This window comes from Liolophura sinensis, chromosome 9, assembly GCF_032854445.1.
Source record: "Liolophura sinensis isolate JHLJ2023 chromosome 9, CUHK_Ljap_v2, whole genome shotgun sequence".
Taxonomy (NCBI): domain Eukaryota; kingdom Metazoa; phylum Mollusca; class Polyplacophora; order Chitonida; family Chitonidae; genus Liolophura; species Liolophura sinensis.
Window position 1 is genome coordinate 21581595 of NC_088303.1, and position 17940 is coordinate 21599534.

Consider the following 17940-nt stretch of genomic DNA (forward strand, 5'->3'; position numbering starts at 1 on the left):
TCAGAATTTCAGCTGGCCATAAAAGTTATTTAATGGAACATATATACTACAGATCTCACACAAAAAAATGGAATATACAGTTTAAAATGCTCCGTAACGGACGTACTTTCTTTCTAAAATGAAATTAACAAGCAGATTACATCTGATTTGTGTGGTAATAGAACATACATGTGTTGAGCATAATAATCTTTGACATAATATATTTACATTTACTTGGATAAGGGTGAAACTCCAATACATACAATATTCATATACTGTGTGAGATGCTACGTAGTCGACTATAATATGCCTCTTGCCAAATCGATTCATAAGATGTAAGGCAATCACTGGTGTCTCTACACGCTATAACAAGTTCTACAATGTGCCTGGAGGCTGACTTTAAAGTGCGCGGGTTGTCACAAATTGGTTCTTACCGCTAGTTGTGGAAAGATTCTGAATATAGTGCTAATCTAGCAATCACCATACTTACTATCTACGCTCACTAACCTATAATGAGTCTTGCGATGTTAATTAAGAAAATGTTTGTTTGGAACGATTTTATCAGACATTGTCAAGAATGCATTAATGTACAAAAGCCGTTGGTGACAAAAGTTAAGTTGTATACGTCCAATAGTGATGCGGAATGCCACAGACAATTCCGGAACTGACCATCCGCTATATATAGTCCTCCCTGAAGGGTAAAATGTAATATGGTTGCTGGGTTGTTATTTTAAAATGACGGATTTTTGAAACTCAGAGCTGTCAACCAGATGCTTTCTCACTGGACGTAGACATTGTGAATTCTGTTATAGAAATACCGAGTTCGTTTCCTCATCTCCACAGATGACTTCCGCTGCACTCAGCTGACGCCTTTATCGATGACGTCACAGGATTGGTCGTTCCATCAAACCCACACAACATGTATACCTGTTGTCTTATCGACGCACAGTTAGACTGTTATTTACGGCTGCAGTAATTCGCTCTACCATCTGTGACAAGCCGATTACGCGGAATGTCGTGCTGACAGGCACATTGTAAACCAATGACAGCGTAAGTTAAAATGTGGACTTCTTCAGTAATCACCAATGGCCTTGGCTTTTTTACGTGACGACCTACGCTTGACGTCTGCAGACGGCAGTTTACACATCAACATAGCCTATACGGTTTCCGGGCTAACTTGTGTTACCCTCCAAATGGCCTCAACCTGTTGTCGTTTGTAAATGTGTGTCCTTGATGCTCTCTTAACAATTATTTTCCACTGGGATCCCCTTTTGCTCTTGGTCCTTAAAGAGTGCTTTTCTCTCTTCATAGCAGCTTATCCTGCTGTATGCTGTTAGTACAGTGGTCTAGACGATAGGTGTGTGTAGCTAGCGGTTTCTTGCCTGACTTCCGGTTGCTAGTTCGAAACCCGTGGTGGTTTTTGTCAATTATCAACACTGGAATCACTGGAGTATCGTATCTAAAGAGTCTAATCAATAATAACGATAATACTCTTATTTAAGATCAACTGTCCAAATTACATCTGGAACTACGAATCTGGAACTTTCGGATTCACTCCATACAACCATACATATGTAGCTTTAATACTGCAGCTGTACCGTTCAGGCACTTGTTTGCGAAGTTAAACCTGTAAGTAAGCCACGTGTTATCAATGGGGCATTCATGGCACAAAACTGGGCTTCATGGGCGACTATATGTATGAAGCAAGATTAAATTCCTACAATATTTGACCAGTGACCGAAGATGACCACTATTAAAGCAGAACTATTTGTGAGAAATATGGAACGAAGATTTGTTAGATGTTAAGAGAGGCATAAAACAAATAACCTCACAGTGCTCTGTGATAACAAAAATGATGCCAAACGTTATAGGGAGGAGCATGTGTCTAGAAAACGGAAGAAAGCCTACCAGGAGAGAACCGCACCTCAATGGGTGCCTTAAAATGCTCCTGATGCTCCTGGGGCCAAACACGCAGGATCCGTATACAAACCTGTTACAGTATTGATCACGTGTATAGTAGACTTCCGGAAGAAGGCAATACTGGGAACGAACAATTCGGGGCCTGTGAAGAGATGACAGCTTGTGACAGATGATGACTTGAACGCGATTGCGGAACTCATTTTAAAACTTCTCAACCAGTATGTTCACCACTCTTGAATTATCGATAATAAGTTAAGGTATAAAGTCCCAAAGTTCGCATCATCAGATTAGCCGTGCCTGCAGTGTGCGAGTGGTCAAACCGAGCATCCCCGGTTGAAGTAATTAGTGCATATTGAATAAAATTTGCCTTATCTCCCCTGAGCACTTCAGCTCTTGTTGCATGACAGCGTCCCAGACGCAATCCTTAATGGATCGTTTGTTCATTGACCCACCTAACTTTGTTTGAAGTAGTGCCTCTTCAAACCTCCTTATCTCTCATCAGCTTAACTGTCAGTTTGGGTAGATAGATGTACGATCAAAAATAGTGGTTCAACGGTCGTTGATATATTTTATACCAACGACAATACTGGCTGAAAGGTTTGGTCATATTTCTGACCCAGTTCCACCATTAGAGAATCTGTCCACGCCAGTTGACCTTGAGTCCGGGCCATGTAAGAGTCTTCAAACCTTTAGGAGAAAATGTGGAGAAGAGCATGAGTATTGAGTAATATCACAAAACCAAAGTTATCGTCAGAAAAATGTATTGAAACATGTGTCAGAGGAAAATGATATTGGAAAGCGAGGGCTACATGTATAAAATGCCCCAAATGTAATTAGGCTTGAAATAATCTCTAAAAAGGGAACATTTTTCATTATTCACCAAAGCTGGCAGTGTAGAGAATTTATATGTTCTTTCTGTAGAAAATTCTGATAGGCCTACTTTTAGTTTTACCAGCGTGAAGAGGGACCTCGGCGCTTGGGAGGGTTAAAATGATGGCTTGCTCCAGGTGTCAAGCCCTTGCCCATTGAGATCGCGTGATCGAATCCAGCTCTCGCTCCTTCTGCTGGGACTTCAAGTCAAAAGCTTGGCCAGGTATACCTGGTGAAGGCAAATGATTTCCTCCGTTTCCCCCGTTCATAAACCTGACTACCGACATGTAAGTAAAATCTTCTGTAGGGTATGGTTAAACACCACCCAAATAGATAAATGAATATATGCATAGAAATCCTTATCCTCTCATACGTTTAGACAAGACTTGTAGGAACTCGGGCTCATGTTAGCAAGATTGCCTCTAGTTTCAGCGAAATACTGAACCCAACAACCTGTCCCGCCCACAATACCATTTTTATAACAATGTAGTTGTAACTGAATACAATTAGCATCGTGGATGGTAATGTTATCAATAAAAAACTTAACTCGGGTTTTTTGTCTGTCGACGTCAAGCAATAGGTTGGTGATTAAATGAATTCCCTTCATTATTTTAGTTCATTTTCAGGACAAAGATTCAAGTTTCATTCGTATCAACTTCATTACTGTGAAATAATGTCCGTATGCCATGCTTTTTGTAACAGTACCAAGTAGTTGTATGATGAATTGTTAAAACTCCTAGCAGTTGTACGGCTATCTCGCAACAATTCCCAGTACTTGTACGGTTGAGTGGAATCAATGGCCAGTTGTTGTACAGTTGAGGCGTAACAATTCTCAGCAGTTGTAAGGCTAATTCACAACAATTACCAGCAGTTGTACGGCTAACTCGAAACAATTGCCAGTAGTTGTACAGACGACTGGTAAAAATTGCCAGCAGTTGCAAGGTTGACTCGTAACAATTGCTAGCAAATGTACGGCGGTCTCGTAATAAGTGTCTGCAGTTCTACCGTTGATTCGTAACAATTACCAGCAGTTGTACGCTTCACGCCTAACAATTACCAACAGTTGTATGGTTGGCTTGAAACAATTGCTAGCAGGTGCGCGGTTCACTCACACAATTACCAGTAGTTGTACGATTGGCTTGAAACAATTGCCAGCACTTGTCCGACTGGCTTGAAACAACTGCCAGTAGTTTTAAGGTTGACTGAAAAAAATTTCGAGTTCGAACTCTTTTGTCGTTAAAGGTAGGAACAGTCATACTGTATCATGTGACGTGTAGAAAACATTAGGCAACCATTGTTGACATAAATTCACCAATGAGGGGCCTCCGTGGCTCAGTTGGTTAGCGAGCTAGCGCAGCGTATTGACCCAGGAATCTCTCACTGATGCGGTCTCTGTGAGTCCAGTTCGTGCTGGCTTCCTCTCCGGCCGTAAGTGGGAAGGTCTTCAGCAACCTGCGGATGGTGGTGGGTTTCCCCGGGCTATGCCCGGTTTCCTAACACCATAATGCTGGCCGCCGTCGCATAAGTGAAATATTCTTGAGTACGGCGTAAAACACCAATCACATAAATAAATTAACCAATGACTTTGTTCCACCGTGTTACATAGGCACAAATGACATCTTTTTCCTGTAGAAACTTCTCAAGTTCACAAATGTTCGGCTACTCAATTTCTCCATCGTTCCTCTGCTCTAAATTACTTTCTGTGAAACCCATGTTATGGTTGCCGAACGTTTTTGACAGGTCACATGATATGATAGTACTTTGCTCATATATGATACACTTGATGCATTTCACGTAACTGAAAACTCTCTGACGAGCTTCATCCCTTGATGGAAAATGTTTTACGTTGTCGAACCGAACATCATGGGTGACTCGCACGCATGGCTTTTCTCTAGGAGTTGGCTGACTTGCAAATGCCCTGGAATCCTCATACCTACTGACTTCATTTATATCAAATGTGGAATCGTTATCATCTGAGTAACTATCACTTTCCTGGTCGCTGACGTCTCTGTCTTCAACAGAGAGTTGCCGATTCATTTTAGCCAGCCTCACCTGTAAAAACTACAGTAATATCTGCACACTATTGCTAATATTACAAATAGTGCCTACGTGTATGTCACTGACCGATTCATTTTAACCAGCCTCACCTGTAAAAACTACAGTAATATCTGCACACTATTGCTAATATTACAAATAGTGCCTACATGTATGTCACTGACCGATTCATTTTAACCAGCCTCACCTGTAAAAACTACAGTAATATCTGCACACTATTGCTAATATTACAAATAGTGCCTACATGTATGTCACTGACCGATTCATTTTAGCCAGCCTCACCTGTAAAAACTAAAGTAATATCTGCACACTATTGCTAATATTACAAATAGTGCCTACATGTATGTCACTGACCGATTCATTTTAGCCAGCCTTACCTTAAAAACTACAGTAATATCTGCACACTATTGTTAATATTACAAATAGTGCCTACATGTATGTCACTGACACAGAGAGGTAAATGAAAAAAGAATATATCAAGTTTGTAAGGTATTTACATATAAATATTTGTGATAACTTTCAGCGTCACTGTATCTCCTGTTGCATATCAGTGCCCATTGTAGCATATATGATACACGATGCCACGTGGCCATTACCTCCAAATGTGCACTGTTGCTCACTGAATCATATACAGGATTTATAATGCAAAATATTTCTACAAAAGCAATAGATCTGTTTGTCTATATTAGACCGTTTACACCTCTTTTAGTAAAACATCTATTATAAGGCTGCTAAACTTACAGTTCAAAGGCGCGGGCGTCATCCACAATCCAATTTCGTGACGTGCTCTCGATGAAAGCTACCATTTTGAACTATCCCACAATTCTCATCAACTAGTGAGTATATAAAAAATTACAACCAAATGACAAAAGCTGGAGAAAAAACTAATTAATAAAATAATTTTTCGCATCTGTATCAGTTTCATTCAAGTTTTTCACAAACTAGAAAGAAGTGTATCATATATGATACAGGCGGCACTACAGAGTTAACTCGAAACGTCCCTGTTGTCAGCAGTTGTACTCCTAACAATTGATTCCTGACACTTGTCACTAGTTGTACCAGTAACTCTTAACAATTGACAGTAGTTGTCTGGATGACTCGTAACAACGTGTTATATGAACGTGTTGTGTGGGTAGTTCGTTGATAAGATCAATATTTTAGGAACTGAGTGGCGTTGAGAAAGTCAATATTTCTTGCAGCCAGAAGGACGAGTGGAGATATCCATTTTTTTCCACGAAATAGCAGCCTCACGCCCACACAACACACCCGTATAATGAATTTATCACAATGTAGAGCATTTCGAAAAACTATTTTTAAGGTCATACTGGTACTTAAGCCAACGCACGCTGTGTTTTCATGGACGTTATCACGCTGTGGGACCAAAACAGACGTCACGGCTGAAAAGATGAGAAGAAGAGCCTTGGCAGGTTCGGGATCTTGCTTGAGCTGAGAGTAAACACTTGCCTCATGTGAACTGTTAGATAGTCATTTTCGATCAAATTTCCAAGGGTGTGCAGTTTAATTGTCACAAAAAATGATACAAGAAGTTTCTCAACGTGTTGTTGTTGTTAACTGCCGAATCAATAGAACTCTTTTCAAACTGAAACCAAGAAAAGTCCTAATTTATATATTTGGAGCACTAATGTGACTGCAAAGTTAAAACATCAAAATTTTGAGTTGAAAATTGAGATATCGGTACATACACATGTAACATGCCCAAGACACGCTGCAAGGCGTCATGTGCATTTTGAGTAATTCTAGACCAGTAACGTGTAATACTAGTAAATTGCAATTAACATCACTGCATTTTCCCCCTATATTGATTAAGCCATGGTGCAAGGGGGCTTGTACTTTGCTACTATTCATTCAAAAGTTAGAATAAAAACCCTAACTGAGGTAAACTTACAAGAGGCCGTATTTCACCAGTTTAGTGTGACCAGTTGCCAGATATGATGCAGTCGTCGTTGCCATGGTTTTGTGACTTTGTGAAATAAAGAGTTTCGTTAGTCTCCTCTTAAGCAGGATAAAATTGCATGAACTAGAGCTGGGTGACTCAGGTGTTACTCATCAGGCCCATATGGCGGCAGGCAACCTGTCAGCATGAACGCCTCACATCTAAGGGTTTAGGATTAGGAAAAGAAAAGACGAGAGAAGTTCTGTTTCATAACCGAGTGATATCACAACAATGTTGATCCCACACACCTGATTTTCTCTTTCCAGATAATACATTTTTTATTCAGAAAAAAAGAGCCTCAATATTTCAAAAGCATCGAGGCTTTCAAACTAAAAGCGTGCATGGCTTTTGTTAAAACACCTAACAGCAAAAAAAGTCCACGACTATTTTTTTGTTCTTGAAAATGCAAATTCCATTAAGTATTTTATTGCATAAAAGAGGTTCCATGTAGGCCTAGATAATGTGGTCGGCGTCCGCCTCGGAGTCCAGCAGGCAGCAGGATTCAGTAGTACATGTGGAAGTCTATTAAGGAATGTCTCAATAAGAATCTTCTCCTTATTGAAACACAATAAGATGTGCAAACCAGAAAATAGATAATGCAACACAGGCTAGGCAAATGTCCAAGCCAAGTCATGAATGTCTAAATACATCCATAACCATATAACGATTGTTGGTGTCGGAGACACATACCATCTTGGATGCCTTTAACGACAGTCTTTGTTGTTCATTTTTAGAATTTATCAGTATTTCTCATCTACTTTATGTGCATTTAGAACAGACCAATAATATTTATCGAACAAATGTCTTCACTATGTACTGAACAGCACCTAAACACACAGGGAAATTTATCTTCTTTATTGATCTGCATAGTTTTCATTTTCTGTTTAGTCTCAAGATGTTTTCTTATCGCGCCCGATTTTGGCCTTCAGTGAGTGGTATCCACACAACAATCTGATTATTATTTGGTGATGGGTTTCAACAAAGAGTAGTTGGAAGTTTTTACTTTCAAAAGTGTCTGCTCTGCATTTTCCACGACTGTGACTATATGATGTTTTTTGGCTTGGCATGACATTCAAATGAAAAAAACACTGTAAATAGAATGGTTTTGACGGCGTACTGCTTGAAGGAGACAGTGTCGTGATACCATAATCACAATGATCACCGAGCCGATTGCTCATTCCACCAGACTAATAATTAACCATCGACAAAGAAACTTGTGTCTAGCCAAGGTAAAATTCAGTTGATAAAATCTCCTAATTTACATATCATGAAAACTAATTTGGCCAAAAACTTGGATATGAAGTTGACTAACTGAGGAAACATGCCTCAGACACTCAGTAAGCCGTACAATATGCATGTGCAAAAAATCTCCTCCAATACTGGATAAAATTAGAAGAAGTACAGCTGGGGTATTCGCGTGTTGCTCATTGTGTCCAGATTGTCAAGCACAACGTTTCAGCATGACCGCTTGGCGTCAAATGGATAAGGATTACACGTTGTGTTCCATAACGTCGAAACTCTTTTTGCGATTTTACAAGAACGTTTATTCCCTGCTTTTTTCTGTAAAAGTACCCAAGGAATACAGCTAGTCATAAAGATAATAGATTTTGGCCTAAAAGCGAACCGGATAATAAAACACAAAACGGGAAGATTCTCATGGCGCACCAGTTATGTGCGTGCTTTCTTCCTGAAAACCCAACAGCATTGAGCATTTTTATTGCCTAAGAGAGATTATGTGTACTTTATGTGGCGACAACCGTCGTAAGACAGAAGCAGGTAACAGATGGAGTAGTACATGTAGGAGTTTATTCAGAACCATCTCCATACGGACCTTTTGCTGACTTACGCAGAATCATACACAAACTGTGACACAAACTGGACAAATCTGCAGTTTAGTCATGTCAACACTTCAATGCATCGATGATCAAGTAACAAGTTTTGCTGTAAAGAAGATTCTATCCAGCATGCTGTCTTCTTTTTTAATAATGAGGACGTTACATGACGCAATGTGTTCTTTATGCAAAAATCAAGGTTATGGAGTTTAACGTTATGAATTAAGTTTTCTAGGTGCAGTTTCATTACAATAATACGTTCGTCCAAGATCAATGTGTAGAGATTGTTGTTTTGCGTATCTATGTTTCGAAACAAAAATTTGTATACCAACGGTCAACCAGTAAAGACGTTCCAGGTGAATAATCGCGGGGTCAATTCCCAAAACGATGTATAACTCAAATCACCAAAGAACTAAGAAAATATGTAAAGTGCGAAACTAGGGCGGAATCATGCAAAGTGGAGCCGTTTTTAATGTTGGGAAGACTCAAGGTATTTCTAAGCGACTGAGTGAAATTAGTATACAATCCATTTACCATGCTAGAATATAAGTTGTCGATAACAAAATATGTATCTCAGTTGCGCTTTGATTGTAACTATTCATATGTCCACCGTGGTGATATAATTCAACACAATGAATATACAGCCCCTAAACGTCAATTTTGATGGTGTGTATGAGTTGTCTAACAGAAGATTGGATACAGGCAACAAGTGGAAAGAAACATTATGTATTTTGTCAGAGTAAAAACACCTTTTTCAAACTAAAACGCATGAAGTCCTTGTTCGTCACGATACATTCTCGTATCCAAGCATTAGTCCGTCAAATAGGTCTCTTTATTAGGAGAAACAGATTGCCCACTCCAAGGAAATTGTTCACATTAACATCGACCATTGCGAGTTATAATGGTAAAAGAGGCTTATGTAAGCAGTACTATGTCAAGACTTTAGGATATGTCACTTGTGTGAGGTCTGTCAAATGCGTGCTTAATCAAATATGTGTCTTGCATTAACAAGTCAGTTACTTGATATAACAGTATATATTAGTATTGGCATCAAAAGTCGTGTTTATTAAATTTTAGATTGTGATCTAAAAGCAGTTGATACTACTATTGTAATTATAAAGTGTATCAGTTGAATTGGTTAAATCCCAGTGTCGGATACGGAATGTTTTATATCTTCGTGCTTCTATTGTTATCAATACATTCATTTCAGACGTCTCTGTGAACGAAGGCCTACTGAAGGTTACAACATACCGCGAAGGAACTTATCACGCCAAAGCACGTGGGATGGCTGCATTTATATCCCCAAGCGAAAAACTGCTTAATACTCATGAGCATTGTTTTGTTATCAAACAAAATTACAATTCATATAAATCAAACCATGCCATCGGCAATTTGAGCTAGACATTCTGTCTACTTTATCAATTTTTCAGACATCAGCCTAGAAACTTTGTTTTATGTCAGCGGCTGTGCCCAGTTAATGTTCTGACTACTGAAAAAATCGCGAATTACCGTTTGACAAATAGTGTGTCAAGGAGCAAAATGCTATTTTGATACACCAAATGCTCTTTCTTCGACAGAGGTGATCGGAAAAAATACCTAAGCTACCTTAAGTTTTGTCCCCAGCGACCAAATATCGCCACTATAGGATCACCAATAACAGAGAACAGCTATACAGTACGTTTACTATATAGTAGATCTAACGATGCTATGCCGACCTTTAGCCTAGTATTGCCTAACAGGTAAGTAATTGTTTATGATAAATATTGGTTAGATCCTTTTGCGGTATTTTGGCATAATTTGATTTGCTTTTCTCGGTGACGTACGACATTCACTTGTATAGAAAAGTGTCAACTCTTCACGCATGTTGTAATTATGATAAAATGTCAACTCAGGCTACAAACACTTGTCTATTGTCATCGATACTAATATGACGTTTCCCAGTGTCTTTTATATTTGGGTAAAATAAATGAAAGCACACCAAGCCTGGAGAAAACAAAACGAAACACCAAGTATGGGGAAAGCAAAACGAAACCACACCAAGTATGAGGAAAACAAAACGAAACCACACCAAGTCTGAAGAAGACAAAACGAAATCACACCAAGTCTGAAGAAGACAAAACGAAACCACGCCAACTCTGTGGAAAACAAAACGAAACCATACCAAGTATGGGGAAAACCAAACCACGAAAGTCTGAGGAAAATAAACGAAACCACACCAAGTATGGGGAAAAACCAAAAAACGAAAGTCTGAGGAAAATAAACGAAACCACACCAAGTATGGGGAAAAACCAAACCACACCAAGTCTGAAGAAGACAAAACGAAACTATACCAACTATGGGGAAAAGAACAAACCACGCAAAGTATGAGGAAAATAAACGAAACCACACCAAGTGTGGGGAAAAAAACGAACCACACCAAGTCTGAAGAAAACAAAACGAAACCACACCATGTCTGAAGAAGACAAAATGAAACCACACCAAGGTTGGTGAAAACAAAACGAAACAACACCAAGTCAAATGTGACTGCTTCCGGTAACAACAATGCCTGTCGGACAGTCTTTTCTTTGTCAGCTTGCAGTCAGGTTGTTTAATAAGGTGTTATATTCGTGTCAAAATGGCGATAATGTGGAGTAGGCTTGTCATGTCACTGCACAAATCATTATAAATTCCTTCAGTTTTAAATCTAATATATTTAAATGCTTCTTCTTTCGTTATCTTAGACCCACGTGATATTCTTTATATTTCTTCCTGCAACAATGGAAACGTTGTTTTCTACAAAATGAAATTGTATTTTTCAATGAATTATGACTTTTTTAACAAAATTTAGATGGTCTTGTGTTGTACAACAAACAAACATAAATGCTACCATCAGTTAAATACATACCAACATTTCTTTCCTTGTGTGTTCTATTTAGTCTAATTTGTTGTTCACTGCATACATTACGCACCGCGTAAAAAAGCACATGACTACTTTACATAGAACAATATTGCCGAAGAGGCTATAAGCGATAATTCTTCGTTCAGGATTCATGCAGCTTGATACAAGAACGATTTCGTACGTAAATATGATAAAATATTTCTAAAACTGACACAGAGTTATTGAAGATTCCAAGACCAGGGTGCTTCACACGGTGTGTTTAGTAATCGCTTTTTAACTGTGCCTCAATATGTCGCATCTGTTGTGCTAATCATTCCCAGACATCCGACATGTTTTTATGAAGAGGAAAGATATTATAAGCTTTAGTGATTATGTCTGGACACAAGTAAATATCCATACGTAAGGCTTCCATAAGGCTAACGATCTGTTGTCGCCAGCACAGATAAGAAGGACATTAAGGACATTCAATTAAGATAAGAATTTTAGACATTCCGGTAACCATAAAGCTTAACCTCCAGCGTACGGTATAAATGCTCTTACGTAGTCAAGAAGTCAATATGTGGTCGAAACAATAAATATTTGCGAGACCATTGGTTGTCCAGAAACCTAACTATTGATTAAAAGTATATGTTGGAATTCTGTAATCTTTAATAGTCTATCTTCGCACAAGTACATGCATGACACAGTCTATTTGTATGTACATACCTTTAATCCATCTGGATGCGTGTTGACGTCCAATAACCCATTTCATTCACAGGCTGTAACATTAAGTGCTATCCGGATATTTGCATGCTGGTCCAGTCCTTCGCGATAGATGAACTGCAGACAGTGCCTGCTTTCCAATGGAAGGCTTTTAGGTTCTCCCTTATATTTAGGAGTTGAATATAAGTAAACAGGTGCACAGAAGATATAAATATACATTGCTTGAAATAAGACAGTGGAAAGAGCGAGCTGTCAGATATGGATTCTGAGAGCGCGGGTCGTGGTCGAGTGGTTAACATGTACCTCTTTCAATAGCTGGAATTCACCAAAGTGGGCTAAAAACCGGTTTGTGGCAATTATCCAGATTTCAAAGCTCTTACTGTTATTTTGATATCTGTGACAAAAAAAGCGGTCGATGACGCTCGTATAACGGATTTTGCAATGTAACGTTCGTTGAAGGTTGTCTTGTTTTTTTTTGTCGGTACTCTCGCTTTCTTGCAACCGTAAAATTATCGTACACGTGACAATTTCCTCCTTTTGGGGATAAGCAAGAAACATTCACGAAACCATTCAATCAGAACATTATACAACGATGTTATATTACATTTTTGATGTGGTTGTAAAGCCAAATGACATTTAAGACAACCGAGTTGGGGATGTATAATGGTTTCTGTGGTCTATCCCAAGATCATGAATACCGACTTGAAAGGTGAGACCTTATTTTTCTAGCTGGAAGTTCTGCATGGTGTTCGGCTAGACTATCCAATAAACTACATGACAGTTTTTATGTAAATGTGATCGTCGGTTTCCCCCTGACCCTGCCCGGTTTCTTCCCACCACATTGTTGGTCGCCATCGTATAAGTGAAATACGATCTTGAGTACGGCCTAAACACCAATAAAATAAATAAATTTTATCTTCATGTGTCTTTAATAAAAGCAGAATTGTTTTCTAAGTGTCAGTTTTGTGGGAATTATTAGTTTGTTCCTGTGACAAAGAAATGCTACGAATGTACAAATCGATGTTGGGAACCTGCCATGTCTTCATCTTGTGAAATGCCATATCCTGTCACATCACGCCCTCGCAAGTATATGTTTCAAACATTCACTTTGGGAATGGAACTAATGCATTGACAAGACGCTTTGGCCATGAATTTATCCACTTTTCATACCTTTCTTGGCAGCTTTTTATATTCCGAAAAATATCATAAAGCAAAAGCCCTCTGGGATATTTATAATATCTCTGATCATTTACAAAGTAACTATAAAACCCGTATAAGTTAATCGCGTTCAAAGCAGAGCGGTTGCTTCCCGCCTGAAGGACCCAGTGTTCAGTTTGTTGTAACCTTCCTCGTTTCCATAATGCAGTTACCACGAAGCCAGGGACATTGAATTAGGACAACAGTTTGAGGCTTTCGGCGTGCCTTTAACCAGACATCCGAAGAGATTAACGCTAGTTTGCTGGAACTGGCAACATACCAAAACGTTTGATCGAGTTTGCCAAAATAAAAGGCTGCTGTAATTCCCGAAAGCTAATGCTAGGCTAGTGTGACAAAATTTTGTGAAGAGGGAAGATAACTGAGGTCATCGATAAAGCACTCAACCAATCCGGCCCTTGATAGAAAATGTAACAGCGGGGAATATGATGTGATCGGTAATCGGGTTGCGGTGAAGTCCATAAGCCTCTGCCCTTATGTCACTGTCCAGCTGTACACAAAGAGAACGGTAGGCATTGAAGAGGTATGGGTGATAATAGGGTTAGGCAGATCAGCGAACAAACCAACCTTCAGGATGTCGTCTGGGACGCCTACAGTCGAATGGAACGGAATCACTCCGGGAAGATTGGGACAGGACTTCAGTATTGCTTTATTCAATGTATAATGATTAAACCCTTCAGCACACGTCTGTTAACGACTGCAGCCTTTTGTATGTGACTCTTCTTTGGGGCGATGGGAGTTTATACCTGAATTGGTAGTGCAATGTTCGCTTCCCATTTACCTCATCATACGTGAAAATATTGGATAACACGTTTGAAATTGAATTATATCTCACTTCAGAAGAATGATCACTTTTTACAGTCACTATACGATCTGTTACTCTACATTTTAGTTAAGGGAACAGGGTTTATCATTCTCCATATAGTTTCCAGGGCATTATACGACCTGTGAAATTAAAATACGCTGTAAAGTATCTAAATATTCCTCTATTTATGTGTTTGTGTATTTATTCTCTTCCCAAGGACTGATTCCTGGTAAAGCAGGAGAATCAACTAATGTCGCAAACATTGTATGCATGGAATATAAAGTTTAACGCATTTTAAAACTGACCATGGAATATTTCAACGTTCATATGCGGTTTGGGTTTTGCGTTCTATCACAAATTCCTCAAGTCTGTCAGACTTGAATAATTGATTGCTCACAAGTAAACTTGAATGAATGACTGCGAGCTTCACAAGTCCGTCACTCATATTTATAATTTAACGTACAGAAAACTCTGGATGGTTTCATCGTAAACATGTTTACAAGAACGATGCATATTTTCGGAATGTATACCCTATGTACAATGACACTAAACTCATAAACACCGAAGCCTCAAGAACGCTCGACTGAATTACAGTGTAGGCTATAAGGTAAACGAAGAGGAAAATGTAGGTCAGACATTGACCTGATAAAATAAAAAAATATACATCTTAACATATATCTATAATAACGTGTTTATGGTGTGTGGAGTAATCCTCCCATTATTGGAAACTGATTTTTAAATATTAATATATGTTATTTGCTTTAGATGTCATCAGGACTGGAACCCATTGGCATTATACTGATTGAGGCTAGTGTGGGATGGGACAGAGAAGCGATTTTGAGATGCGCGTTCAACATCACTTGGCGAGATTATCAGTCTGTTAATCCAATAAGCTTATAGCATAATGAAAAAGCAAAGATCCTCCGAAAATAACTGAGAAGTCACATATTTGACGTTTTAATATTTCGACAAATTGTTATTTGTCATCTACAGGATACGTAAAACGTCACACTAGTAGCTGGTATATATACCAGCTAAAGAATTGCAATTGTTTAGATAAATATTACCGTCATATATATTCAACTGTAATTTATATGTATGCTTATCTGTATCTCTCTCTCTCTCTCTCTCTCTCTCTCTCTCTCTCTCTCTCTCTCTCTCTCTCCGCCCCGCCCGAGCCATTATACTGATACGGGTCAACCAGTCGTTGCACCATCCCCTTCATGCTGGATGCCAAGCGAGGATATTTAAAGCCTATTTCCTTCGGCTTACCAATTAAGTTTGGTGTCTATTGTCTCTTGTCTTTGCCCCTTACAACATATCAGTAACCCGTAGCCAATAAAGCCTGGGTTATCAACCCAACACGATATTTAACTGTTTAACTTATAATGTCAGCGTACCGTGACATATCTTTCAATCTTTCAACATTGAGGGAACGCCGTCTTATATTTTGTCAAAACACGGCGTTTGACAGGGATATCAGTAAATCAAAGGTCACAAGAAAGAATCTAATTAAGTTGAAAGTATGAAAAGTTAAGAATGTAGAGCGTCATGGAAATTCTAAAATTATAAGCATTGTCAACAGAACCCAGGTCTTCTCGTCGTTGTTGCATTTTGAATATGGGTATTAACGTCTGGAGGTTCGGGACGAGGCATCCTTTCTGTTGTTATCTACATACAGGGGTCTATTGCAAAAAATACCAACACATATTTGAAGTGTGCAAAAGTGTAAAACCAAAATCTGAAGATCAGCTTTCTCTGTAAAACTCAAGTCTGTACAGACAGTGGAAGTCGGTCGGATGCCGACAATTGCTGAGTCCCCGCATCGCTCAAGGCGGGGGAGAAATCTTCTCAAGACGGAGGTTAATTGAATTAGATTGGCCTCACGCTTGATTGTTGGAATTGCGCTGCAGGACAATAAAGTCTGGCCAGATCTACCTAATTCTCATTAACCCAACCCATATAAAACCATCCCCTGGGCACAAGAACGCCAACTATTTTAATCCCTTCTTTCCCTACCTTTGAGGTAAATGCATCTTAAAGTTTTAAAAGCCCTTACAAGTCTCAATTGTTCCATTTCAATTTACTGCGTCAGGCCATAAAAACATAGATGTATGTCCATGTATAGTGAGAGCAAAGAACTGAGGTTTTTGACGAACGAAGGAACACGGCATCCCAGGCATCACATTGGTGGGTTGCTATCAGCAACCCATTATCACCACAATAAGTGTAAACACGAAGATCAAAGGTGGCTTTGTCCCAGATATCTTCTCCCTTGGGAGATTGAACAAACCACAAAGAGAGTCATAAATGGAAACGAAAAAATGCCCAACAAAGACAAGGCTGTGATTTACAGGCGTTGATAGGACGATGCGTGGGCTTTATCGAGAGACTATAGCAGTACGATCACCCATGAATACGCTCGTTTGCGGTTCATTATACTTTCGCCAGTGGCATTTTGCTGCTCAACGTACAACGTGCATTCTAGGTACAAAGCAGGGGAGATAACCATAAGAGGTGATAAGACTTGACGCAAGTTCCTTTTGATAGTAAACCTCTAATGCCATACGGTAGCAGTACGTAGTTTTCAATATATTTGGCTATGCAGAGTTGGTAAACCGTAGTTCACAATCATTCATATAAATTCAATAATTCAATAAATGCATATCATTCTCAGCATGCCACGCTGCATATCAGTCTGAATGACTGCGTAATGATTTACTGATGGTTCATGGTAGCTGCATAAAAACGGACTGTCTCCATGAAGACACATCATTGCCCCCGCCTCCCTTCCCGTCACCACTGCCACTGTTGCTGTTACAGTGTTTTTACAACATCAGCAAAAATTAATTTTCGCAGCCGGAGCACAATTGTAAAGCTGTCCATATTGGTTTGATTATCGTGCAAAGGGACATAGTTGTGACATCAGCCTGACCCGGTGAGTTAGACAGGCAACACCGACGTTCGACTGGCCATTCAAAATCTACTCAGGTCATCCATTTCCCTGCTTGACCATGACCATTTCCCAGGCCGTTCTGGTTCTGACTTATAAATGAAGCAGTGTATTTAAATGCAGAGTTTGGTCTTTGTTGTCTCCGTCATCTTATGCAGAGTCCTGTTCATGGACTGGCACGACATAGCACCATTAGGAGCTAAGCCGGGGCTCATTCGTCCAATTTGTTGTTGGTCCATTTGAGTCGTTTCACCAGAGAATCACATGGATTCCGGGCTTGCCTCTGTTCAACTCCGACTGCAAAAGCTGTAAATCGATACGTCGAATTCAGCCTCCCTTCTGTCTTGTCAGACACCAGACTTTACTCAAGCTGGCAATAAGAATCAGCTGAAAGGGTTAAACTAGACTCTCTAAGGGCAATAGGTTCCAACGCTGATTAACCAGGGAAATACAATGAATCAGTTAGCTCAGGTATTAAATGTCGGTGATTCAGCCTTGAGCAGCCTTTGCTTGAAGTTGTTAGTACGGCAGTAGAAAACAGGAAGTGTGCCTGATGACAGTCAAAAAGTTTAGCGTAGCAAGTGAAAAATCAAATCCTGCAAATATAGGCCTATCATTCGGTGGTTACGAATGACAAACAGCAAGAATTCGGTTGTGCTTACTTGCAAAGTTAGGAGGTTTCCTCGGAGGTCGGCCCAATTTTCTCAAATAAGCACTCTACCAACAAACCTCACCATCGTGGCCACGTGTACTCTCCATGATGTAGTCTTTTCATAT